The sequence below is a fragment of the Sus scrofa genome, chromosome 5 (assembly GCF_054392235.1).
Source record: "Sus scrofa isolate SSC_HxYL_T2T_F1_AM1 chromosome 5, Sscrofa_HxYL_maternal_Yorkshire_Landrace_v2.0, whole genome shotgun sequence".
Taxonomy (NCBI): Eukaryota; Metazoa; Chordata; class Mammalia; order Artiodactyla; family Suidae; genus Sus; species Sus scrofa.
In genome coordinates, this window is record NC_139387.1 from 93,081,749 (window position 1) to 93,107,961 (window position 26,213).

The 26,213-nt window shown below is 39.9% G+C and overlaps 1 long non-coding RNA gene across 14 annotated transcripts in view; it reads left to right on the top strand.

The window, feature by feature from the left end:
* LOC102160458 (uncharacterized) overlaps window positions 1-26,213 on the top strand; it is a 579,515-nt gene that overhangs the window by 344,913 nt on the left and 208,389 nt on the right. For 3 of the 14 annotated variants that reach the window (XR_014804283.1, XR_014804284.1, XR_014804285.1), the window contains one exon: window positions 24,163-24,212. The exons of 9 other annotated variants lie outside the window; for them this stretch is intronic. This is a non-coding gene — a long non-coding RNA (uncharacterized LOC102160458). Of the gene's footprint in view, window positions 1-23,200; window positions 23,296-24,162; window positions 24,213-26,213 lie in introns of those variants that run through there. 2 more of the 14 variants (XR_014804287.1, XR_014804288.1) reach the window with 1 other exon arrangement.

Here is a 26,213-nt window from a genome sequence, read left to right on the forward strand (position 1 = left end):
TAACACTACTAATAAAGCTGGACTCTTCAGAGACCTCAACAATTGCTCAGATGTCTAAATGCAGATAATAATTCTTTCTTTTAAAATTTATCTATTTACCCTTAAAGGCAACTGAATCTCTCATGGAAGTTGGCCCTAATGTTACCCTTACGTTTTTAGCTTACATTTGATCTCATTCATCATTTACAGGAGGAACAATAGGAAGGTCAACGGTTGTTTAGAAAAACAGTGCAGTGGGGAGATCAACCAGAAGGCCGTTTGTAGCACCCGCGTTTGGGTGACTTCAGCTTAATTTTTTCTGGAAGCCACTGCCATTGTGTGTGAAAGGACTCACAAAGCTGGCTTCCATGTGGGGCTTAACTCTGTTCACCTAAATTTGGCCTGATTTGGAAAGCTTTCTTGGCTCTCTACCACCAAATCCAAAAGGGATGGGAGATTTTATTAAAATGACTTGGGCTCAGCCTGCTCTGTGCTCTGAACCATTCAAGAGAGCCAAAAATGTCCCCCAGTGTCCATAGAAACATTGTTCTTATTTTTCAAAATTAATCCAGCTGAATTTGCAAGGCTGCCTCACCTCCATCAGAGCTGCAGACGGCTAGGACAAAGAGCTGTTTTGATGTTCCCAGCTGGGAACCCTGCCCTCAGCAAATACAGTTGATATAAATAAATGGTCTCTTGCCTGCCTACATTCATGCCCATCTGTTTGGAGGGCATGGTGCCCAATCAAAAGTTGCCTAGATGCTCACCATGGGCACCAGTGCCAAGGAAGGACGATTTCATGGCAGCCTGCCTAATGCTGTGAGTGCCATCTTTTTGGTAGCAAGTTTTCATCCTGGACCAGAATGGGAGCACTGGCACTGTGTATTTCCTTACTGTTGATCACACCTGTTGACAAGGCAAGTGCCAGACCAGAAGAAGAAAGAAAGAAAACTGCTGTGTAGGAGCATCTTTGGGCTCCCATGGCCTAGCGGGCCCACTAAGATAGATTCTAATTAAGTAGAGAAAGTCTCTGCCCATGGATATTCTGATGGGGCACAAAATTGGCAAGTCAAACTTTGCTTGGCTTTATTGCAGGGGCAGAGGGCAAGCTGTTCCCAGCTGGCAGCTCTGCCCCTATCTAATATAGGAAATAGAATACTGGTCTTTGACATCAGGAGCCAAATAAACTAGGAGGAATGAGTCAGGCTCAGCCCAGCCCACTATCCTCTCGCTCCCAATTTTCACCCACCCACTGGCAGCAATAGGCCTGATAAGTACAAGTCACAGGATGTAAAAACCCAGGAGCTGATTTTGTTTTGCGTTGGCTGAGCTTGAGAAAGAAAATGAAGCCAGTTAGGGGAAAGCATGATGTGAGGACATTTTTATGCTAATAAAGGTGAGTAAATTCCCTCTGAGTTTGTTAAGCACAGTTGGAAATAAATTTGTGTACTCGGTCACCAGGGGACACAGAGGAGTCCAGGAAAGAATTCTTACAAAGTTAGGAAGTTCCTCATTCCAGCTTACCCTGTGGACTTCTCAAGGGCTAAAATCAGTGGTTCTCAGCTATGGGATTCTGAGCTGGTAGGAAGTGAGCAATCTTTATTGATGAGAAGTTCAGGTGGGCAGCCTTGTCCTATGGAAGGAAAATAGGGGGAGGAACTGCTGGCTTAAAGACGCAAAGCAACATGCCTTATTTATACTTAAAAGGGCATTTGTTAGTCCAAGGTTTGGTTTTGATCCTAAATTTGGATTGTCTTATTGAACTTTCAGTATTCTATCAATTAGATTTGTGGCTACATCTTTGAGGTAGGTTGGACAATGATCCTTCGAGAGGTCCATGTGCTAATCCCTAGAACCTGGGAATATGCCACCTGATAGGACAAAAGTGATCTCGAAGGTGTGATTAAGTCAAGCATCTTGAGGTGTAAGAGGTTATCCTGAATTAACTGGGTGGGCCTGGTACAATCAAGGGTCCTATCAGAGCAGGAGGCCGTGTGATACAAGCAGAAGAGATTGGATGCCGTGTTGAAGCTGGAAGAACGATCCAGAAGCCACAGATTACAGGTAGCCATCAGAAGCTAAAAGAAGCCAGGAAACCAGTTTTCTCCTCAGAGTTTCTGGAAGGAACCAGCCCTGTAAACAACTTGACTTTGGCCCATTTTGAAGTTCTTAGGATAAATGTACTTTGCTTAAAGCTGCTAAGTTTGTGATAATTTGTTAAGCAGGAATGGGAAATTTAGATAATCCTTATTCTTATGGAGCAAACACAAGGTGGCCCAAGATGAAAGGTTTCCAGGCTATACAAAGCTTAGAGCAACACAGTTCACTGGCTGTTGATTGAACCAACTAATTGAGTGTGTTGTTTTCCCCACCAAATCACTGGCTTTTTTTTTTTCCTCTTAAACACAAAAGATCACAATCAAACCCAATGTTTTTATTCTTTTTTTTTTTTTTTTTTTTTTTTTGCATTGTACAAGTCTAAGTTTAAAAGAATCAGTTCCCTATGAGGTCTCTGGTGGCACCCTTAAATTTTCAACTTTTGGCCTACCCGGCCAGAGTACCATCCAAATTAACACAAGTACCGGTAACTCCAATTCTAATCACAGGCATTCAGTTCCCAGAGACGAGGAGCAATTTTAGAGCGGCAATTCAGACTTATATTCAACTAATATTACTATACCCCTACTCAGTGCCAGGCATGGGGCATTACATGTCTGATGTATGGACTGTCTCCTCAAGCAACATTATGGGTAAACTGCAAAGTTACTGGACACACAGGCAACTTGAAATAGCCGTTATTGTCAGAAGTTAATACTTATTCCTCTCAGCAAGTAACATAACACTGTAGGGCAGCTGCTGCACTGAATGTTAGCAGCAGGTGACCGGCTGTGTACCCATCTATCATTGCATCCCACCAGCTGGATTGCTCATCATTTGCCTGCCTACAGTGGCCCTGATCTGCAGAAAGCAGACACCAGGAAAAATTCAGAATTTACCTGTGGTTAAATTATGCTTCAGCCAGGTTTTATATACACATACATATGTATTTACGTATAGTGGGCCTCTTCTACTTTTGTTTTTTCTTGGATATAACATAACACATATAGTAAACAATAAGGCAACATAATAAGGATGAGGAACCATGCATCTCAGCGTGACAAGATTCCTACAAAAGGAAGATTTAATTGTCTTACTTTTCTTTCAAAGAAATTAAATAACAAATATTTTTTCATAAAAAGTTTAAGGAAGTGAGAATCTGCTTGTTCTATTGTTTGTCTCTATTGAAAATGTTAAGAGATCTTTCCCAAGCTGGTTGAGTTTTATCTATGTTTGTTATCAATTGGTCTGTTTCAACATGCATTTCCAGTATTTGGCATACTGGAAAAAATTATCCCCGTCACATCTTCATCTACTATTTGGATTTTATTCTGCCAAGGTTTTCTTTTAACAAAACAAGTAAATACAAATATCTTTCTTGGTGAGGCATCCTTTTCTCAAAGTTATTTTCATTTTTGTGCTTGCAGTTCCAGTCAGTGATAATTCCATCATCTATTATGATGATAGCCTCAATATTTGAGATGCCTATCAGAGAAATAAAAGCGTCTCAGTAGAATTCAATAGACCAGAGAAGAAAATAATCAAAGTACTGTTTATTCATCCACTTATCAACAAACATTTATTGAGCATTTAGTTGCCTTGGTTTCCTTCCCTTTTTCCCCCCTCTTCTTCATTCTCTTCCTTCCTCTTTCCTGCAAAATTGACATCATATTTCAGAAACTGAAAATTCAAAGATGAATAAAATATAGCTCCCATCCTAAGGACTTAGAGCTTAGTAAACAGTAACAATGTAATGTAGTGCAACTATTTTGTTATGAAAGGGAGAAAAAGGTGCCATTGGGGTGTCAGAAGGAAGATGCTATCTGTACACGGGAACATCAGGGAAGATTTCATAGAGGAGGTAGCACTTCAACAGAGGCTTGAGTAGGAATTCACCAAGAGAACAGGATTGAGGGTGTATTAGTTTTCTATCACTGTGTATTACAAATTACCACAAACTTAATGGTGTGAACACTTATTATCTCACAGTTTCTGTGGATCAGGAGTCTGGGCATAGGTTAGCCAGGTTCTCTGTTCAAGGTCACACAAGGCTATACCCGAGACATTAGGAGGGCTGAATTTTCATTTGGAGGCTTGATTGGGGAAGAATGCATTTCTGAGCTCACTCATGTTGTTGGCAACTTTCATTTCCTCGTGGTTGTATGACAGAGGGCCCCAGGTTTTGTTGGCTATGAGATAGAGGCCATCCTTGGGTCCTATAGGTAGCCCACAGTTTTTTGTCATGTGGTCTTCTCCGGAAGACCTCTTACTTTGCTAAACCAGCAAGGAGAGCTTCTAGTCTAATCTAAGGCCGAGTTTTAATCAGCATAATAGAATCCCATAGCCTTAACATATTGTCTTGGTTAGAAGCCAATCACAGGTCTCACCTGCACCTAAGGAGAGAGAATTACACAAAGGCATGAACACCAGCAGGTGGGAGTCACTGGGGTTCATCCTAGGGTCTATCTAACACATGGGCTGAAGAAAGGAATGAGATAAGCAGACAAGACGGCATGCAGCGAATCAACAGTAGTTGATTCTGTGTAGTTGTAATAGGATGGAGGAGTTAAAGACAGACTCAAGACTAGGCAGCTAAGGATTACTGCTAACATTTACATAATGCTTACTCTATGCCAGCGTACTTTATATATGTTAAATTTGACCATGATTATAGAACTTGTAAATGTTGGAGCTGAATTCTAATTGCCTGGCTCCTGAGTCTGTGTCCATAAATCACTATGTAACACCACCTCTGGGCAAGTCGTGAGATGTGCAAGGAGCAGACTATGAAGGATCTTGTTAAGAAATTTGAATTTGTTCCAGGAAATAGTAAAGAAGGTTATAAGTGTTTGAGTCGGGGTAAAGGGGCTCAGATTGACACAGAGTCAACATCGTGAAGGAGGCATTGGGGCCAAAGACACTGGTGCAGGTGAGGAAAGCTGAGTTATTGCATGAATATAGGAGTTATGGGGTTTGGAAGAAGGGGATAGATATGAGATCTTTGGAAAATGTACGTGATCCGACTCAGTGACGAATTGTGAGGGCTGGGTGTGCAGTGATGGAATTGAGGAAGAAGACTGTCTCAGGTGACTTCCAGATTCCTGGACTAGATGATTTGGTGTGTAATGGAGTATGAGACTCATCCATTGAGCTCCAAGTCACTGGAAGGCATGAACTACATTCTTCTTGTTCAGTGTTGCCTCTTTGGGGCCCAGCATAGGGCTGTGCTCGTGTTTATGAACACAAGACTTCCTGAGAGCTTTGCTTATACCAGCTTGTTTAACTGTCACAATACCTCTATGTGGTAGATACTATCCACATCTTACAGAAGAGGAAAATGAGATACAGCGTGGTTAAGAAACTTGCCCAAGTGCACACAGTTTGTAAGAATCACAGCTGAGGCCTGAACCTAGGTAGGTTTTCTCCATAGTCCATGTGGTTAAACACCACAGTATAGTCCCCCAAAAAAGCAAAAAGCAAAAAACAAAAAACCACACACACACACCCACACACCCACGCGTGCACACACACACACACACACACCCAGATGCTCAATAACATTTGCTAAATGTTATGTGACTTCATTAATGTAGGATGAATGTTTAAAATATGATGTAATTTGTCAATAGCCTTCATACCTTTGTATAAGTCTCTATTATCACATTTAGGAAACTGTACTCTAAGGATGTGTTGAAATGTCTTTCTCTCCCACTACTGTTGAGCCACTCAGACATAAGGGCTAGGTCCTATCCTAGACATTTCCACTGTGTCTTGTGCCACGCACTCAATAACCATTTGTGGAATGGATTACTTTTTAATGTATTATATGTACTATTTATAATTTCTAAACCGTGTTGATCATATTATCATACTCAGTACTGACATTGACTAGAAAAAATAGTGGCAGTATGTCCTGTTATTCCCATTTTATAGCTGTGGACAGCAAAGCAGAGGAGAGTGACCAAGCTGAACCCCAAGTTCAATTGAGAGTACCCATCATTCTTCCTTATTATAAGAACTTAAGTCTTGGCCAGGATAATGAAGACCAATGAAAATATCATATTCTAGGCTGAAATACACAACATAATGGCTGTGATTCTTTGCAATCATTTTTTTTTTCCTTTTTTACAAGCACATCAGGTAAACAACAAGGCTATAAGAATATGGGTACCCTAAAAACTACAAAGACACAGAGAAGTGTTATGACTGGCGTTATGCGATTAATTAGTTAAATGACCATCACAGAGTGTAGTCTAAAGAAGAGGTGTATTTATTGGAGAAATAAATTAAAAGTAAAAAGCCCGAGGAACAGATTGTGACTGCCATCCTTGCTTCAGCGCATGCCCACCTCTGTCATTCTGACCTCCTTTCCATTCACCACGCAAACTAAATCTGAGAAAATCGCCCTCATCAGCAGTGTGGCTTTCAAATCAATCCACAAGCGACACTAGCAGTCTTTGTTTTTCCCTTGAAAATTCACCCCTATTCTTCCCATATCTATATCAGTTGTCTAATTTCCTTCCATTATTTGAAGCACATCCTTTTTCTGTTCTTTTCTTCCAAGATAACATCTTAAGAAATAAGATAACATATATCCTTTTTTATCCTTTTCTTTTTTTCTTATTTGCTTGTTCTGTCTCCTGCACAACCTCCTACCTTTCTCCCATGTAGACTGAGACCACCTTTTACTGCTTCAAGAATCGGCTCAGGAGTCCTTTTGGGGAAGATTGATTTCTAAGAAAGCCCCCTCTGTCCCCTGCCTCCTTGTATTCATGCCCTTGTGCAATTCCCTCCCCTTGAGCATGGGCTGAACCTAGTAACTGGCCAAACATTGGCAAATGTAATGTGATTATTAGTATGGAAAAGTAATGAGATGTCACTACCATGGTAGGGTTACAAACAATTGTCATGTGCATCTTGAAAGTACACTCTCTCTCTTGCCTTCTTGGCAGGTGTGCTTTGATGAAGCAAGATGCCATGTTGGGAAGATCCACATGGCCAGGACCTGAGCCAAAAAAGCAAGGAGCTGGTGCTCTCGGTCCCATAGTGCACACAGAAGTGGATTCCGCCAACAACTGCAAAGCTCGGCAATGGGTCTTTCCCCTGGTAGAGCTTTCAGATGAGACTGCATACTTGGACTAACACCTTGACTGCAGCCTTGGGAGAAACTATGAAACAGAGGATCCAGCTAAGCCATGCCCAGATTCCTGACCCAAACTGAAATGATGTGATAATATAGTGTGCTGTTTTAAGCCACTAAGTTTTGGAATAATTTGTTACACAGCAATAGATTGCTAATACACCTCCCTTCCAAGTGGCTTCCCCACACCCTAGACACCTCTCCTTTGTGCAGCCATCTGTGTAGCTCTATTCTTGTACTTAGAACACAGTATTCTAATTATGTTTGTCTTTGTTTCCTGCTCTGCACTGAGCTCACTGAGGGCAGTGACCTGATTTATCTTCCAGCACAGCACCTGGCTCAACAATAATTGTGTGTTAAGTAATGAACATGTATTCAATGGCCTTCTCTGCTCCCACTGCTCTGCCACCAATCACTTGCAATTGGTACCATTAGGGCAAAAGAAGATGGTTCAGCTCCAGCCATCTCAGGTAACTGCTTTAATTCTTCCTGTGACCCTGCTCTCTTTGTCCCTTTGAGGAATATATCCTAGCAAAAATGAGATGAGCAGATTTCAGACACATTCTCTTCTTTGATCTTCCCAGTCAATGCTGCACACTAGATATCAGGATCCAATGTATAATGAGGAAATTAATGTCTTGCACAGAGTTGCACAGCTAAGTAGCAGAGTCAAAGTTAGTATTTGAATATATCCAATTTTTAATTCAATATGAATCTCTCTTCACAGTTTTGCCATGCCACAGGCCCATGGGCAAAGACTCTTACTCTCTAGGATAAACTATCAAAATGAGAATAATAACAAGAATGCCATTTGAAAAACATTTATTGAGTTCTTATTCTGTGGCAGATACTGTTCTAAGCCCTCAAGAAATTCTTACAAACACTATGAGGCAGGTATTGGTATTATCTCTATTTTACAGAGATGAAAAGTGAGAGAAAAAGAAAGGTTAAATAACCTGCCCAAGGTCATAGGCCTGGAAAGTAGGAGAGCAAGGATTCATCTCAGGTGGTCTGGGTCTAGAAATCAGCCTGATTTAGGGGACATGATTCATCTCAGGTAATTTTGATTTGCTGCTATAAGAGAGCAAAATGACGGACCACTGCTTGCTGGTTTTGAATCCTAGGTTCCCAAGACAAAATTAATTTGGAGATTCATTTCTCTTTTGTTAATGAGCATCATTTTTTCTCTGGAGAGAGGACCCCTCCTGTTATGGATCCCCACTGCAATGTAGGAGCTCTAATTAAGTCTATGCAAAGTACATAAAAAAGGGAAATAATGAGAATCTGGAATTCAGAAAGACATGACTCTGATAGCAACCTTGAATGCAATTTAGCCAGATTTTGTCCCTTCCTCTTAGTGTCTTATAGCTGTGAGCAATAAGAAGGAGATGGAAAACATACCTTAATTTTTGAGAGAAGAAAGCTTAATTGGAAGATTTTTCTCAAGCAGGGATCAGAGCATTATGTGAGCCTCCAATTCATTTGTTGAGAAAGAATTTATAAATTTAATCTTTTTTTTCTTAGTTGTAATTGCAGCATAATAAGAAAAGTAGTTATGCAAGACTTATGAAAAAGAGCAGCTTCCAGCCCTGGCCCCTTCTCTGCTCTCCCCACCCCACAGAGGCTACCTCTTTAAAGCCTTTTCAGTTGTTTCTCTTGATAGTTACCTACGTATTTCCAAATAAATTCCTCATACTCCTACCTCTCATTTCAGATTTAGACATAGTTCTGGAGAAGGATTTTGTCAGTGGCATTTTGTATGTCAGGTCAGCTTTCCTTTTCAGACATTTCTGCAAGAAAAAAGAAAATTAGGCAAAGAGGTAAAAGTAGCCCCACTTAAAGAGTTCATACATATTTATACAAAGCACCTTGAGACTGGTGGGCTAGGGAGAGAGAACAGCTATAGGAAACTTGAGAGCAGGAAACAAGTAGATTGGAAGAAGTAGCCACAATGACTTTGGAATAAAGAAGGCAAACCAAAGCAAGCTTGAGATGCCATTTTAAATGTAATAAACTAGCAAGAAAAAAGTTTAATAAAACATCCAGTGGTGGTGTGGTTGTTGTAAGTTGAAACACGCTTGCTTCTAATGGAATATTTTTGGAAGTCAGCATGACAATATGTACCAAGTGCCATAAAAGTGGTCATACTATTTGACCCAGTGATCTACTCCTGGAAACTGATCCTAAGAAAATAATAAAACAGATGCACAAACCTAGATATACCAGTAAGTTCATTTTAGTATTAACTACAAACCAGTATAAATAATTAGATGGGTTATTGCCTAGCTGTTAAAAGTAATAAACATGAAAGTTCTATAAAAACATGAAGATACATGAAAATACTGATGTTCAAACAAAGCTAAATACAAAATAGTATATACTCTCTGATGTTTAGCCATATATAAACAAGTGTGCATACCCACAGGAGTGGCTTTAGTATGAAGGATATGGATGAAATGATTTGAAGTCTGGGTCTTTCATTTACAAGCTGGTTGTCCTAGGGCTTAAAAAATGCATCTCTGAGCTTTGTTTGTTGCATTATAAACTTGGAAGAAAATATTGACCTTTTATTTTATGTTTTGTCTTTTTAGGGCCACACACATGCCTATGGAGGTTCCCAGGCTAGGGGTCAAATCCAAGCTGTGGCCACCGGCCTACGCCATAGCTACAGCAAGGCGAGATCTGAGCCACGTCCAGGACCTACACCACAGCTCATGGCAATGCCAGATCTACAACCCACTGAGCAAGGCCAGAGATTGAACCTGTGTCCTCATGGATGCTAGTCAGATTCATTTCTGCTGAGCCACAATGGGAACTCCTTTTATTTTATTTTTTTTAATATTGACCTTTTAGTGTTGATGTGAACATTAGAAAAATTTATAATTGGAAGCTAATACAGCATCCACCATATTATAGTAAAGGCTCCATAGCTGGTTACAAGTATTGCTAACCAAACTAGGAGGACCCTAACCAAGAGGCAGTATTTAGGAAGGTGGGGGAGCTATCTTAGGGAGATGGAATTATGGATGCTGTTTTTCCCCTTAGAGATTTTATATACATATATGTATATATGCTATATATAGTATATACACATTTATTAAAATTTATATACACATAAAATTATACATACAATTATATATTTATATATGTGAAATGCATGTTTATATATACATGTTAGTGTATAGTTGCTACATGGAAGTTTTAATTCAATGGAATCATGCAGAGTATCTCTTCAGCAAGGAAGACCCATGTGTTCCTGAAAGTGCCATAATAAAATAACCCTGGAGTGAAGAGAAAGCAAGGTTGGGAGCCTTGGTCTGTTACACCTCTTTCTCTTTTTATTACCCTTGGCTCTCCTGGCTCTTTGTTCTCCTGTGGGCAATTGTTGCTGGAACTGCTGCGTTCCTGCTAAATGGCATTTTAACCCTGGTATTCCCATAGCTCTATGCTATTTCCTTAACTGACATTTGCATGGCAGATGGCGCAAATGGCCTAGCAAATATATACTGGGTCAGTGTTAAAGAACTGCCAGATTGATGGCTTTGTTGGCTGTGTGCCTCCAAGCAGACACACGACTGGAAATTGCATAGAGGCCCAATTTCCAGACCACCTTGTGGGTTTTCTGTCCCTGCCTTGCTATGGGTGATCAGTAGGACAGGTAAAGATGGGGCTAGCCTGATTGGTTCTGCTTTTAAATAGACGTTGATGTGGGCAGATGGGTTGGCACACAATGTGCTGAACTGGGAGCTGAATCTTTCTCCTTCTAATCCTGCCTGCTTCAGATTCGCTCAGGATGGAAGCCAAAGCTTAACCCATTCATTTCCAGAGTTCCATGGCATAATACTAAGCTTTTTTCAAGGAGTGTCCTGAAGGCTGATTTAGAAGGGTAGAACATTTTAACTGAGTGGTTAAAGAAGACTTGTTTACCTAATACTTGGTCCCTAGCTGCTTCTGGGGAGGCATAAGCCATTGACTTGACTTATATCTCTTCTTTGAGCTTTCATCTCAAATTCAAATTCAAAGCACAGTTATTTCTGTGCCTCTAATCTTCCCAACTAGACTATAAGTTTCTTTTTTTAAAATATTTTATTTTATTTGTTTATTTATTTATTTTTTGTCTTTTTGCCTTTTCTTGGGCTGCTCCTGCGGCATATGGAGGTTCCCAGGCTAGGGGTCGAATCGGAGCTGTAGCTGCCGGCCTACGCCACAGCCACAGCAACGTGGGATCCGAGCCGTGTCTGCAACCTACACCACAGCCCACGGCAACGCCGGATCCTTAACCCACTGAGCAAGGCCAGGGATCGAACCCGCAACCTCATGGTTCCTAGTCTGATTCGTTAATCACTGCGCCACGACGGGAACTCCGTAACTAGACTGTAAGTTTCTTGAAGACAGAGAATAAATTTCCTGGATGCTTGTCGTCCTTATGGCACATAGTAGGACCTTTTGCCAGCGCTACTTCTCAGTGCCTAGTGAGCACTTTGTGAAATAAGCACTGCTGGCTTGTTCATCATGCTGTGACAATCGGCAGTCCTGTTCCTGGAGGGGCCCCTGTGCTGGATCTTCTGTGGCTATAGCCCTACTGTTGGGGCTATAGGCCTACTGTTATCTCAATAGATGATTGTGAACATCATGAGAGATAAACAAGATTCTGCTGGACCCCTCCCTTCTCTGCACCTACTAGACTATATTCTTCATATCCATTACCCTGAAATTTCCTACCCTAGTGGTCCTGAGCCCACTTCCAGAATCTGCATGGACCTGGCCTCTTCTCCCAAGGGAAGATTCTGAGGCTAGTGTTCAGCATCCTTAGGCCTGAAGGATGGGCAAGGAGCAGTTATTTGCAGAGAGGGGAGAGGAAGAGGTAGAGCTGGAGCTTGGAAATATGAGCCAGGAGGTGCAAACACTGTGAGTGCATGATGGCCCTCACAGTGCAGGATGGAGTTGGGGCTGGGAAGAGAAGGTGAGTGAATAGCAGGCTGGGTGCTGATGCCCTCTACGCTGCCATGTTCAGGTATAGTACTTGATCACCCAAGAGTTCTAAATTTGAACTGGGCCTTCAATTTTCCAGACTAAAGTAGAACTATATGACAAGATATATTTTTCAAAGTAGACAGAAAGAACTTTATTTTCGCATGTGCTGGCTTCATTTATAGCTTTTAAATATGTGGACATAGAGTAGATGGACATCCATTTGTACTCTCACCACTCAGCCCTGAAACTTTTAAGGGCAGGGGATGCCAATGAATTCAACTTGCAAGGGCCTGCGGTATAGCACAAGAAAGTCTACCTGTGAGAACTATGTCTAGATACTCATGTTGCAACAGAAGAAAGGGTGGGGGAAAAAACTGTAATTGCAATGTATACATGTAAGGATAACCTGACCCCCTTGCTATACAGTGGGAAAAAAAAAAAAAGTCTACCTGATATCCTGAAATGACCTATATGAGAAAAGTATCTAAAAAAGAATAGACATGTGTATGTGTAAAACTGAATCACTTTTTCGTACAACAGAAATTATCATAATATTGTAAATCAACTATACTTCAACAAAACTTTAAAAAATACATTTTAAAACAAAAAATGTTAGGATTAAAAGGCGATGTCAATCCCTGTATTTTATCAACTTACTTAACCTTCCTATGAATAGATAACCTTTGAATGTAGTAAATGACAAAAAAGAATCTGAATTATGGAGGAATTTGTAAAACAACACAGTTTTGTTACGTATAGCTATCAAAACTGATGATCAACTAAGTATTGCTAAGTTGAAGTCTTATGGGCCTTCTTTATTAACAAGGTAATCAGCTCCTTAATGTCTCTGGACGAAATGAAATAAAATAGTTCTAAAGGCACTCAAAACCAGTATTTTCTAAATGAGCCTTAATATTTTGCTTCTGTTCTTTATACAGCTAATTTACGTAGGTCATTTTGTTTTCTAAAGTAAGGTGAACTTCTGCCTCATTCAAGTAAGAATGATGACAAATTCCGAAAAGAGCAGGGTCCACCTGGCAGGGTTTCATGGGAAGTTATTAATGTTTGTGAACGTGACAGGGCAGGTAAGATTCCAGATCCAAAGTCAAGGTCCAGTCTTTCCTGTGGGATACCTTTGGGAGTGAACAATCATTAGGATAATGATTATTATATTTTATAGAAACAGTTTATTGTTCCTTTTCAAATGATTAAAAAAATCCCGCAATAAGCAGGAAGAAATTAAATTCAGAGGGAAAACAAGAACTTTATAGGCCATCTGCTCAGACTTTCAAATTTAAATTTTATACATAAGAGCACATTAGCTGTGGGGAAAAATGTGATCACATTTTGTAGCTGTCTGAGCAATGGAGAAATTTCCCTCATTGGGCTTTCTGCATGGAAATAAAAGGAGCCGTTTTGCTGAAGAAAATGAAATGGCTTCCGTATGGGGGAAATTTGCTATTCACCATTTCATATTTATGGAGTGCTGAACTTCTACCATCCTTTATAAAATGTGAAGTAATGGTTCAGGGTTCCAGGGTTCATGGGGGACATTAGGCAAACAGTATTTGAGAGCACCCCACAAAGAGAAAACTCAGACCCTGACAGCCTGTTAGTGGTGGTTAGAAATGGGATGGATGGGGTGGATTGGAAGGGCAGCAGAAGGCCCACCCTTGGGAAGTGGAACACAGATGCTCTTTTGCACCCCTTCTCCGGAACCCAGGCTCCTAACTTAAAGCCTGGTCCTGGTGGCCTGTGCCTTTAGGAATCTGCTTTCTCACATGGAAAAAAGAGAACAGTAGGATGTGGTTGACAGCATGAGAGTCAAGGGTCACCCTGAGCCGAGGAGAATGGGTGACAGCAACACTGCTCACATTGGCTACTGATTCCTGGGAGCCGCAGCTGGCGGCTTTCCTAGGAATGGTCAGGACAGCATTTGATTAGGTCAGGCTGCTCCTCCTGCTGCCTCAAACCTACCTGTCTGACGCTTCCTGACAGGGGCGAGAGAGGTCATAGCAAACACCAGGACAATTAGTGTGCAGCGTTGCTTTTTCCACTGCCTGCCTCCCGTTCCAGGCTGTGATCAGAGAAATCTCCATCTTCATTTGGTCAAATGAAGCCAGGCAAACAAACCTAGCCTCTTTCCCTCACTTTGTTTTGCTGTGAAATGATAAAGGAGGCACAACGAACACTTAAAGTGATGGAATGAGTGCTAACACAGGCAGGTAACAGGCTTTTACAGTCAACCCTAAGAACTGATGCCTTAAAGCAACTAGTTTAGAGAGGTACGTGAGTCATTTTTTAAAAATACTAATTAAGAAAACCAGCTAAAAGGAAAACTGTGAACTGAGAGTCATGAAAAACAAATTAAATTCATTCGAGTTGGGGCTATTTTAGAAAAGCTTAAATTAATCTGATGGTAATGAATGAAAGGAGTACAGAACTCAATAGGAATGATAACACTGAAAATCAAACTTCATTCAATCATAAATCTTAAAAGGACAGTAACATACTGGTTCAGAGTGCAACCTTAGCAATCAGAGCACCTGTATTTGAAATTTAGGTCTCCTATCTTCTAGCTGTGTGACCTTGAGTCAGTCAGTTACCCTCTCTGTGTTTCCATTCTCTCATCTGTAAAATGGGGCTAATAATAGCACTTCTCGTAGTTTAGGGGAGGACGAAATGAGAAGATACATAGCAAGTACCTAGTGGAGTGCCTAAGACATTGAAAGTGCTCAATAAATATTAGTTATTTTTAGTCCACTGATTTTTAAGCTATGCTTTAATGAGTCTTAGGCACCAAAATTCCATTCTGGAATGTCTGTAAGTTTAGGGGAAGGGTAAGCAGGGGTAATAGGTTCCCTGTCTGGAACCACCAAGTTTCTCAGCTTTTGGATATTTTGCTTTATTTAAGATTTTAATTTGAACAAAGTCCTCTAAGTTAAAACAAAACATGCCATTATAAGGCAGTGATCCCATCTTTTTTTCCCAGTTAGGAGAGGAATCGTGTCCCCATTTGTTGGGTTATCTTGCTCATTTTTAAATAATGGCCTCTCACTAATGCACAGACCTTTTTAATTCTGGGTTGTTCAGATAATTAGAGAATACTTTTCCATGTTGATTCATATGATTTCATTCTCAGGTTCTAGCTTTGCTCTCTAAATATGATTCAATTCTCATCCATAGAAGATCCTTTCAGATATTGGCAAAAACCCATTATACCATTTGAAATATTTGGTTGCAAGCAACAGAAATTGACTTTGGCAAACCTAAGGAGAAAGGAAATTCCTTCGTGAGACATTGGGCTGCTCGTTGTGGAAGAGAAGCCTAGAGAACAAGGTTTAGTAGACAGGAATCAGGTCTTTCTGGTGGTCTTGGTAGCTTGATACAATTAGGTCTTCCTTTTTCAGATTCTTTCAGCTATTCTTCCTAAAATGTGGTTTCCATTATCCTTGCCCACTGTGGACAGTGGTCCAGGTCACCAGCATCTCTCCAAGAATGGGTCTTGGAAAGGCACGCAACAATCAATAGAAGCTCTGCTGAACTCAGTAAATCCTGGGATTTTTTTTTTCTCTCATCTAATCATCATGATTCCATTCATATACTGAAAAATCGATTTGTTTTCCAAGGCACCCATGTCTGAAGACCTTTATTGAGCTTTCAGTCAATTAGAAACTTAAAAATAAGGCTTCTATAGTTACTAATAAAACACAGAACACAGAGTTAATTTTTTTACTTATTAAAAATTTGAAGGAAAGATTCTTTAAATCCAAAATGCTTTACAGTTTTCAAAAGTTTCACACAGATGATTTCATGTAATTCCATAATAGCCTTTTTTTTCTCCCTGCCCCTATATTGCCCCCTCCTCCCTCTCCATGCTGGTAACCACTAGTTTGTTCTCTGTATATCTGTGAGTCTGCTTTTTTGTTTTATTCACTAACTTGTATTTTTTAGATTCCGCATATAAATGATATAGTATGTCTTTCTCCGACTTATTTCACTTAACATAGTGTCCTCAAGTCCATCCATGTTGCTGCAAATGGCAAAATTTTGTTTTTTTTAATATATATCTCACATGTTCTTAACCCATTCGTCTGTTGATGGACACTTAGGTTGTTTCCATATTTTAGTAGTTTAAAATAATGCTGCTATGAATATTGGGGTGCAAAAACACAATTACCTAGTTAAATTTAAATTTCAGATAAATGGTGAATAATTATTTAGTATAAGTATGTAAGTATGTAACACATATTTTATTTGGCAATCTTAAGGTTTTTTTAAAAATATAATTTGCTGTTAAACCATTGCTTTCATCTTCTATACTTCATTTTAGAAGCTAAACTCAGAAATGTACATTTATCTCAAATTCCAGCCCATGCGTTTCAGCTTCTCCTTCCAACTTGTCAGAAGTTTTAAATTCTTGATTTTATGAAGTCATTGGATTCACTCTGTTTCTCAACCCTGAATCCCTGGTTTGATATTATGACTAGATAGGAAGGGGAGCAGAGGTCCATGAGGGAAAGGTAAAGAGAAAGATGGAATTTAGAAAGGATGGTGGAGGTAAGGAGGTAGCCAGTTGAAAATAAGGGCTTGGGATAGAAAAGGTTTTAGGGAAATTGTAGAAAGAGAAAAAAATATAAATCTAAAGGAATGGTATCAGCACTCAGAGTTCTTAATTTTAAGAAACTGCTCAATTTTGGGAGTTCCCATTGTGGCTCATACAAACCCAACTAGTATCTATGAGGTTGCTTATCTGATCCCTGGCCTCACTCAGTGGGTTAAAGATTCATTGCTGCCATGAGCTGTAGAGTAGGTTGCAGACATGGCTCAGATCCTGAGTTGCTGTGGATGGGGTGTCGGCCAATTTGACCCTTAGCCTGGGAAGTTCCATATGCTGCAGGTGCGGCCCTTAAAAAGAGCAAATAAAAAAAAGAGAAAGAAAGAAACTGCTCAGTTTAAACAAAAAATAAACAATAAATAAAAATAGCAACTTCATGAAGATATGGGAAGCTCATAGACTCCGCCAGAAGTTTGGATAATGGGCAGGAATCAAGAGCTGGGACACTGGAACCATAGCAAAGGCAGCAAAGTAGAAACAGACTGGATTGAAGGCCACTTGGGCTGCTGCTGGGTTAATGAGGATCCCCACCTGATGCCACAATCCTGGGTCACTGGTGAGCCCTGGCTAGGAGATCTCACTGGCTGAGCCTAAGTCACAGCCCATCCTCTGACAGTGTTGAGCTGAGGGGAACTTTGGTCAAATCCTTACCTTCATAGAGGAAGGGTCAACACTGTGTCAAAAAGGTGCAATTAGGAAGGGGCTTCTATTTTAGATGGCCAAAACTCATTCAAGCAAACCACATTCAATCAACCTGCCATTCAACAAGCAAGCAATAAATAAATAAATAGTCCCTATAGAAAGATTAAAAGAACAGAGTCATATGCAGATAACTTACTCTGTGCTGCCTCCAGTCCAGGCCTCTCTTCCATGCCACTAACCATATAGTCAATGCCTATAGAGTACCTCTAACAGTATATATAAATCAAAGCAATAACAATAAAGTCTCTTCAAAATCAAACTCATGCTCTGTGTCCACTCTACTTCCAGCCTGTGTCTTCTTTGAGTCTTGTCCATCTCTGCCAACATCACACATTCCTAATCTATTGTCATTCTTGACACTTGCCACTCTTTAATCCTTGTACTAAATATACCTCCACATTCTGCTGAGTTTACTTGTTAATATCACTTGAATCTCTTCTCTCCATCACCTCCATCATCTACTACTCTAGTCCATCCTAAGCCTACCCCTCACTTTTACCACTATATTACCATAATTTATATCTCCGAATCTACTCTGCCATCCCTATAGACTATTCTTCACCTGCGACCAGAGGAAGCTTTCCAAGATGCAAATTTGAACATGACCCTACCCCCACCCCCAACATATCTCAGTGCAAAATATTTCAATAGCTTTCCACTGTACTTAGAGAAAACCCATGATCTTTAAACTAGTCTACAAGGTTTAAAATGATCTGAACCCATTATTCCTCTCTAAATTCTATACCCTGGGGTAGGGCAGAGGTGGTCAAGTGGTGGTGGTGGTGTTGGTGTGTCTGTAGTAGAGTGGTCTCCAGTAGTGGTGTCTAGAGCAAGAGTGTTTCTTGGATTAGACTCAACCTCTAGGCTTAGAATTAATTCCAGCATTTATTGAGGACCTATGGTGTGTATAGTCCTGACCTTTGTTCCCACATTTACTTAATTAGAGGCAATTGTCTTGACCAGATGATGGCTCATATTTTTTTCCAGTTCACTCTGTGATGTTTTAATTGGTTACTTGGAAACATTCTGGCAACTAGAAGAACTCATTGTTTTTTTCGCCCTTGAAAGCCACTCAAATAATAGTCAGGAACCACAGACATTCCCTGGGCTTCAGAGGCTACTGAGGTGTGTGACCCATAGAAGCATTTTGAATATTTTGCTGAAAATGTTTTGAAAATATTTTTATTATAGCCAAGCAGTTTAACACTGAAAACAGTAAAACAAAACAAATCAAAAGCAAACAAACAAACAAACAAATCCCACAAGGAGTCTCTTTCATTGGCTTTCTTAATTTGTAAGGGAAACTGGCATCTTGGAACTTCAGGTCTCTCAGCAATGCATAGCCCCTCTTCTGATTTCTTTCTGCCCTTGCAGAAGTGCTTTTAGGGTTGCAGAGAACTTTGTGTTCCCGGAATGACTACATCCCAATTTTTCAATGCTTATGTCCTTACCATCACAAGCTGCCTGAGATTGTCCTAATCAATCCTATTATTTACCCCAAATAATCCTATTATTTACCCCAAAGGGAATGATATATCCTGGTTTGCCTAATATGACACCCTCTTTATCTCCTCAAAATGTCCCAGTTTGGATGATAATTTGCATGGACACTTTATTCTTCCGTATTTACAGCAGGCATTGTAAGAAACTTAAAATTCCCAGGCTACCACTTTCCCCATGGATTCTCTTCCTCACACATCTCTGTATCTGACCCCATTTCCCAAGCTTTCTCAGTTTCCCAAATCTTTTCTAAGTGCTGTCTGAGGCTCCCTTAAATCAAAAGTGTTTTCCCTGAATGTTCTCTTTAACCTCCTTTCTAACTGAACTCTGACTCTCTTCTGAGGATTCTGCTTCTCATTTGTACTTGGACATGGAGGTGGTGGTGGTGCCCTTCTTTTTCCATGTTGTTGCCTTCAGACCACTGTCCTTCCTTTCTCCCTAGAAACACCCAGCTTTGACCCTACTCATGCCATCCCACTATATCGCCTACTCCTCCCCTGTACTGCTGTGATCAGTAGACCCCCAGAACCCTTCATTTTTTCCTTGAAGATGTTAACTCATCATTTCTTTTCATTCTCTTTAATATTTTTGGTGACAAAATTCTTGGAGATTCCAATATTCACATAGATGATAGTTCTGAAATGTTGGCTTTTTAGCTCTTTGACCTTTTCTCTAGTGGTCATGTCTTTCAACATACCTCAGTCACCACGGTCATGCCCTGATCTTTCATTATCAATAATTGCATCTCCTCTAGCATATTCATTTCTATCATCATCTTTGACTGCTGCCCACCATCTTCCTAGCTCTCTCCTTTTAGTGCCTCAACTCCAACAATTCTTTGTTATTACCAGGATCTATATTAAATCGGTCTCATCATCTTCTCATTACACCTCATCCTCTCATGTTCTAAATTTCCTCTTTACTATGGTCTATCACTATAATCCTTCCTAGGTATGTAGATGTAGTTGGGTGGGAAGCTTTGACAGTGAAAGCATATGCTGGATATCTTCTGAACACATCTGTTTTTTCAGTGCAGTAGCAAACAGGGCACAAGTGAGAGTGAAGGAAGTGAGGAGGTGTTGTAAGTATGAGAGGAAATGAGATGATGAGAAAGGGGCTACTCAGACTTTAATATGAATGCAAATCACTCGTGGACTTGTTAAAACAAATGTTCTGATTCAGTAAGTCTAGAGTAGGGCTTGAAATTCTGCGTTTATGATAAGATATCAGATGATGAAGATACCGTTTGTCCATGGACCACACTTTGAGGCTCTAGAATAAGATTTATTTATCTCGGTACTCTTGACATCTTGGACCAGGTAGTTATTTATTGGGGGCTATCATGAACATTCTAGGATATTTAGCAGCATTCCTGGCCTTTACCCATTAGAGCTCAATTCCTTATCCCATATATTCCTCTATCACATTCAACTGGAAAAGCCCACTCTTGGTCAAATCCTACTCTCTACCTGCTCCATGTCTGCACCTTTACAGTTGAATATGACTGTAGAAAGCACTCAATCATGATATAAATCCATAAGCATCAAACATGCCCTTAATGCTGATCATTTTCCCAATCTATTTATACTACATTTTCCCAATCTATTTATATACCTATCTCCCTTGAATAGCAGTTCTTAACCAAGGTTGGTTTTGCTCTCCTCAGAGATATTTGGCAATGTCTGGAGATCTTTTGGGTTGCCATAACTGGAGAGGGTGTGCTGTATGCAAGTAATGGGTAGACACCAGGGATGTTACTAAACTCCTGGTTACCATATTGGGTACCTGTAATGATTACACAAAGTACTGGTAGACAAGTTGCCTAAAAATACTAGGGACATTGTCAGGGGATGCTTGTTTCTTTGTACTAAGTATTACCTATACCATTGAATTTAATCTCTACTATATCACTGGGAACTCACTTCTTTATTTTATTGGGCTTAGAAAGATTGAAGTCCTTTACCAAACTTGACAATGCAGACTCACAATGCAAACCCACTCTGGCTGGCTATCTCCATAACTCTGTATTTTCCATAAGAAACATCACCTTCTTCCTGATAGAGAGCTTGGTGTACACATTAGGAGTTACTAAGAGCCACCCGATGCTTATGCCTTCAGCCTGGCCCAAGAGCAGCATTTGAAGAGTCATGACCCACACACAGATACATACACACATCAATACATATATTCATGATAAATGCATGTGTGATTAAAGTCTCTTAGTAGCTTTCTCTACAGGAGTTTTTTTTTTTTCTTCTTCAGATACCATAGCTTTCCTCTATTCATGTGAAATTTTATCCTCTACTCTGTAGTTGCCCTGTCCTAATAGGTTTGGGGTTTAGGAAAAACAGTCCATGTTCATCCATTAGAACTTTTGCCTCTAGCTGTTCCCAAATTCTAGATTTTTTCCTTCAACACAGAAGTTTTATATCCTTGAGGGCTTTCTACCAACATACATCCATGCCAGTTTATCCTCCTAGATCTATTTTAAAATTTTACATTTACTTAAGATGTTAAAATACTTAACCCAGGGGCATTAGTGCTTTCCCATAAAATGTTGTAGCTCTGCATACATATTTCAACCTAAAAATATAGAGGAGGATTTGTAAAATATTTAGGTTAAGAAACCATAGCACAAACCTAATTTATAACATGTTATAAATAATAATGAAGCAGTTTTCTAATTAGAAGCTGTTTCCCAAAATAAAGTCATTCCACAGTAGTTTATTTCTGTAGTCCTTCAAAAAAATCCACTCATCAGCATATCTGAAATCCATATACCAAACTGGCAGAAAATCAAGATATTAATTTTATATGGAAGAGTAAAACCCCTAAAGATTTTCTTTTAAATATCTACATCTTGGATTCATTTCAGGTTCTGATTTAAAATCAGAGGTACAATATTTTATGGCAGATTGTAAGACAGAATCCAGAGAATTAGATGAGACATCTTCTGACTCGTATTATCCCCTTGATGAACCAAAGGCTTACTTTCAGATTCATTTTCTGTATGATTTCCCTGTTGAATACGTCCTGGATGCTGTGGTGAGAAGCCAGCAGGAAAACCCCAGGGAAGAGGTCAGAAACAATGCTATCAGAGACAGAAATGTCATGGGACAAGGACTGAAAATTGGAAACAATGAGAGAGGGAGAGAGGAAGGAAGAGCGGGAGAGATGTAGAGGAAAAAAAAAACAAAAAAACGGGACGAGATTGAGAGAATTTGTATGCAAGGTAGCACAAACTAAGAAATAATACGTGAAGTACTGCCACCAACATGGTCATTTTGGTTTGTCTTATTTAAACCCTCTTTAAGCCTTTACTTGTAATTAATAAGAACTGCTATTTAAAAAATTTCAGAAGGCCTTCTGTTTAGTGTTGAAACATAAAAGAAAAATATTGGCCTTTCATCATCTCGAAAGGAAAAAAACCCCACACGATTTATGTATATACTTCGGAATCAAAGCTCCTTTTAAGTTTCTTGGAGCTGATCATAAATAGAAGCCAAGCCTGATTTCCTCAAATAATAAAACAGTGGAAAAAAAGATAATGCCCCCTACAATTTAAGCACTTGGACCACATCATTAAAAGTGGTTCAAGTAAGTATTATTAAATTAGTCCTAAGAATGCAATACAATGAAATTTGTGTAGTAGGGACTGTTTTTCAGTATGGAAGCAACTACTACTGATCCTTCAGTAATACGTACACACTTTTTGTACGCTTCACCAAGAGTGGTGCTGGCTTGTACAACTACCATGCTGGCCACTAACCCTCCCGAGCTTACTCTCCCTTGAGACTGATGATGTTAGTTACAGGTTTTTCCTCGAAAGGGGAATCCACAGTCTCCTCCTTTTACTTCCCAAGTGGAGGAAACATGAATTATATACATCAGTGCTAGTACGCAATTGAGAAGGTCACTTACGGGATAGTAGAGTTTTGATGGAGGTGAAAACTTATCCCGGGAGGAAGGAATTAGCTATAAATTTGGTGAAGAAGGCAGCTGAATTTTTCTCCAGAAAGGCCAGTTGAGATATACAACCTGAAGCATGTAGCAAACACGTGAGGGAGAGCCAGCTGAAACTTAATAAGTTTTCCCACTGAAGTACATTTGGGAGGTGGGGGGAGTTCAAATAGAGATAAACTGCCATCTAAGACTGGGGAAGTATCCTTAGAGACAATCATTTTTTTTAGACAGAAAACAGAAAGGCTTATGTATACATCTGGTATTTACATGAATTCCTCCCACTAATGCCTGGGACTTTGGAAGACACAGCAAGAGATGGGAGGTAAGCAGCTGTCTGTGCAGATGTTGTCAACAAATAGGATTTGGGATTCTGATCTATTATGTAAAAGCCTGTAACCAGTGACTTTTACCTGGGGATCTGGGGAAGAAGGGCATTGAACTGAACTCTAAATGCTGGTGTGTTCAGGACTTATTCCTGAGCTTTCTTCTTTAGCTACCTTTTCTCCCCAGGTGAACTCACCCCATATGTAAATGCAATCTATGCTGATTTAATGTTTGCAAAGTGCTGAGAACCATGCCTGGTTCATAGTAAACGCCATCGAAGTGTCAGCTATTGTTATTTATTATAGCTAATTGCCTAGTAACTATTTCCACTTGAATGTTTGATAGGTATTTCCAAATTAAATCCAAAATGGAATTGCAGGTTTTACTGTTCCCCCAAGCCAATCTCCTGTGTTGTTTTTCCATCTCTGTAATAATAGCTTGACCCAGTGACTCAGGCCAAAAGCTGAGGCATCATTGCTGATTCCTCTTGTTCTCTTACTCTTCACATCCAATTCATCAGCAAATCATTCCGGTCAAACCTCTGAAATAGAAAACAAATCTCTCCACCTCTCTTCATCTTCGCTGCCACTGTTCTTATCAAGCCTCCCGTGTCTTGCCTGGAGAACTGCAGAGGCTTGCTCCTGTTCCCTTTGCTCCCATATTCCCTTACAATACATTCTTCATATGGTATCCAGAAGGCTTTCTTTCAAATGGGAATAGGGGTCAGGCTTACAACTCACCAATGGCTTACCCCAGTGCCTTTGGCACAAAATTGAATCTGCTTTTGTTTTCATCTGTTTGGGCTGCTATGACAAAAAGTGCCATAGTCTGGGTGACTTAATGAATACATACTTATTTCTCACAGTGCTGGAGGCTGGTTGTCCAAGATCAAGGTGCTGGCAGATTCGGTGTCAGGTGAGACCTCCCTTCCTGGTTCATAACTATCTTCTTGATGTGCCCTCACTTGGGAGAAGGGGTGAGGGAGCACTTTGGGGTCTTTTTTATAAGGGCACTAATCCCATTCATGAGGGCTCCACCCTCATGACCTAATCACCTTCCCAGAGCCTCAATTCCTAATACTATTACATTGGGGGTTAAGATCTCAACATAGGAACTTGGGGAAACACAGACATTCAGTCTATAGTACCTTCCCCTGAAGTATGAAGCCCAAGTCTTCACCACCTGACCTCCTCTAGCACCTCCTATTTCATGCTCACTACACTCCAGTCAAACTGGGCTTCTCTTTGTTTTCTTTTTTATTCCTCTTGCATCACCTCTCCCTCCATTTCTAGCATCTGTGCCTCAAACACAGTAGGTTCCTTCTCAAAATACTGGTTGTAGCTCAAGTGTTGAAAGTATTCCCGGAGCCCTTGACTCATTCTAAAGAAGCTCCCACCCTCTTTACTCCAGGTTGGTTCTGTCTCTGCCTTCAGCATCATCCCAACGCATGTTCTTATTTGCATATCTACTGGCACATGGACCATCTCCTTTGTTAGTGCAAGCTCTAGGAGTGCAGGGGCCTTTTCTGTCTTGTTCACTGCTACATCTCAGATGCTCAGGACAGTGTTGGGACAGTGAAGTGGCTTGATGAATGTGAATGAATATAAAATTATCTGGAAGCCAGTTCACATGATCAATAGGCAGGGGATAAAACCTTAAATATTATTTCTAGAGAGCAGGAGCATGTATGCTATGTAGAAATAATAAAACTACCAAAGGCGCAGCCTGGTGATTTACTGAGGAAAAAAAGCGGATAGTGGAAGCAGTCATCATAATCTCTCTGTGCTCCTGTCTGAAGTCAAGCTCTTCACCTGCCCACTAGATCCCATTTCCTTACCTACTCAAAGATGACATTCCAGAAATTTCTTTTTTTCCTTCTTAAAGTATACTTTTTTGGTGCTCTACTGGATCATTCCCATCATGCAAAGATGTTGTAATCGTTCCCTTCTTAAAAAAACAAAGAAATAACCTCCAATTCAACCTGTTTCCTTGTCTTCCTAAGTCTACAGAAAAGGATATCTGTTCTTGCTGCTCCGGTACCTCTCTTCCAATTCTTTTTGGACCAGCACATCACCAAAATTACTTTTGTAAAGGTCACAGATGACCTCCACATAGGTAGTCTTTAGTCCTTGTCTGACTTCTCCTCAAAGCGACTCTTGATCCCTCTGTCCTCCTAGATCTGATTTTCTACTTGGCTTCTAATACACCTCACTCTCCTGTTTTTTTTTTTAATTGTAAGTAAATTTAATCAAAATTTAAACACCTACTCTTATTAAAAGACACTAGTGAGAAAATAGATATGCTAGCTATAGACTTGGGGACCGAATTCCAAATTCATATATCTTAAAAACAACTTTTTTTTTTTTTTTGCACAAAAATCTTTGGTCAGTTTTATCGACTTATTAGCAGACAGTGCCCATGCTAGGTATTTTCTCTTGTACCTCTCTAGACCTATTATCTATCTTTTCAAAAAATTTTATTTATTTAAGCTTTATGGTTTTTTATTTTTTAAATTATAGTTGATTTACAGTGGTGTGTCAATTTATGCTGTACAGCATAGTGACCTATCCACCATATATATATATATATATATATATATATATGTATTCTTTTTCTCATACTATCTTCCATCATATTCTATCCCAAGAGATTGGATATAGTTCCCTGTGCTGTATGTATAGTAGGACCTCTTTGTTTATCCTTAGACTCTCCTGGCTACTTTTTTTTCCTACCTTTATGACTACTTCTTCTCAGCTCTTTTTTGTTGGTTTCTCCTTACCTCATTTAATTCTAAGTGTCCAAATGCCCCAGAACTTAGCATTTGGGTGTCCCCTTTTTCTGTCTTCCCTCACTTCCTTGATGACCTCACTGAGCTTCACAGTTTTAACGTCCATCTATATGCTTATGACTCCCTGA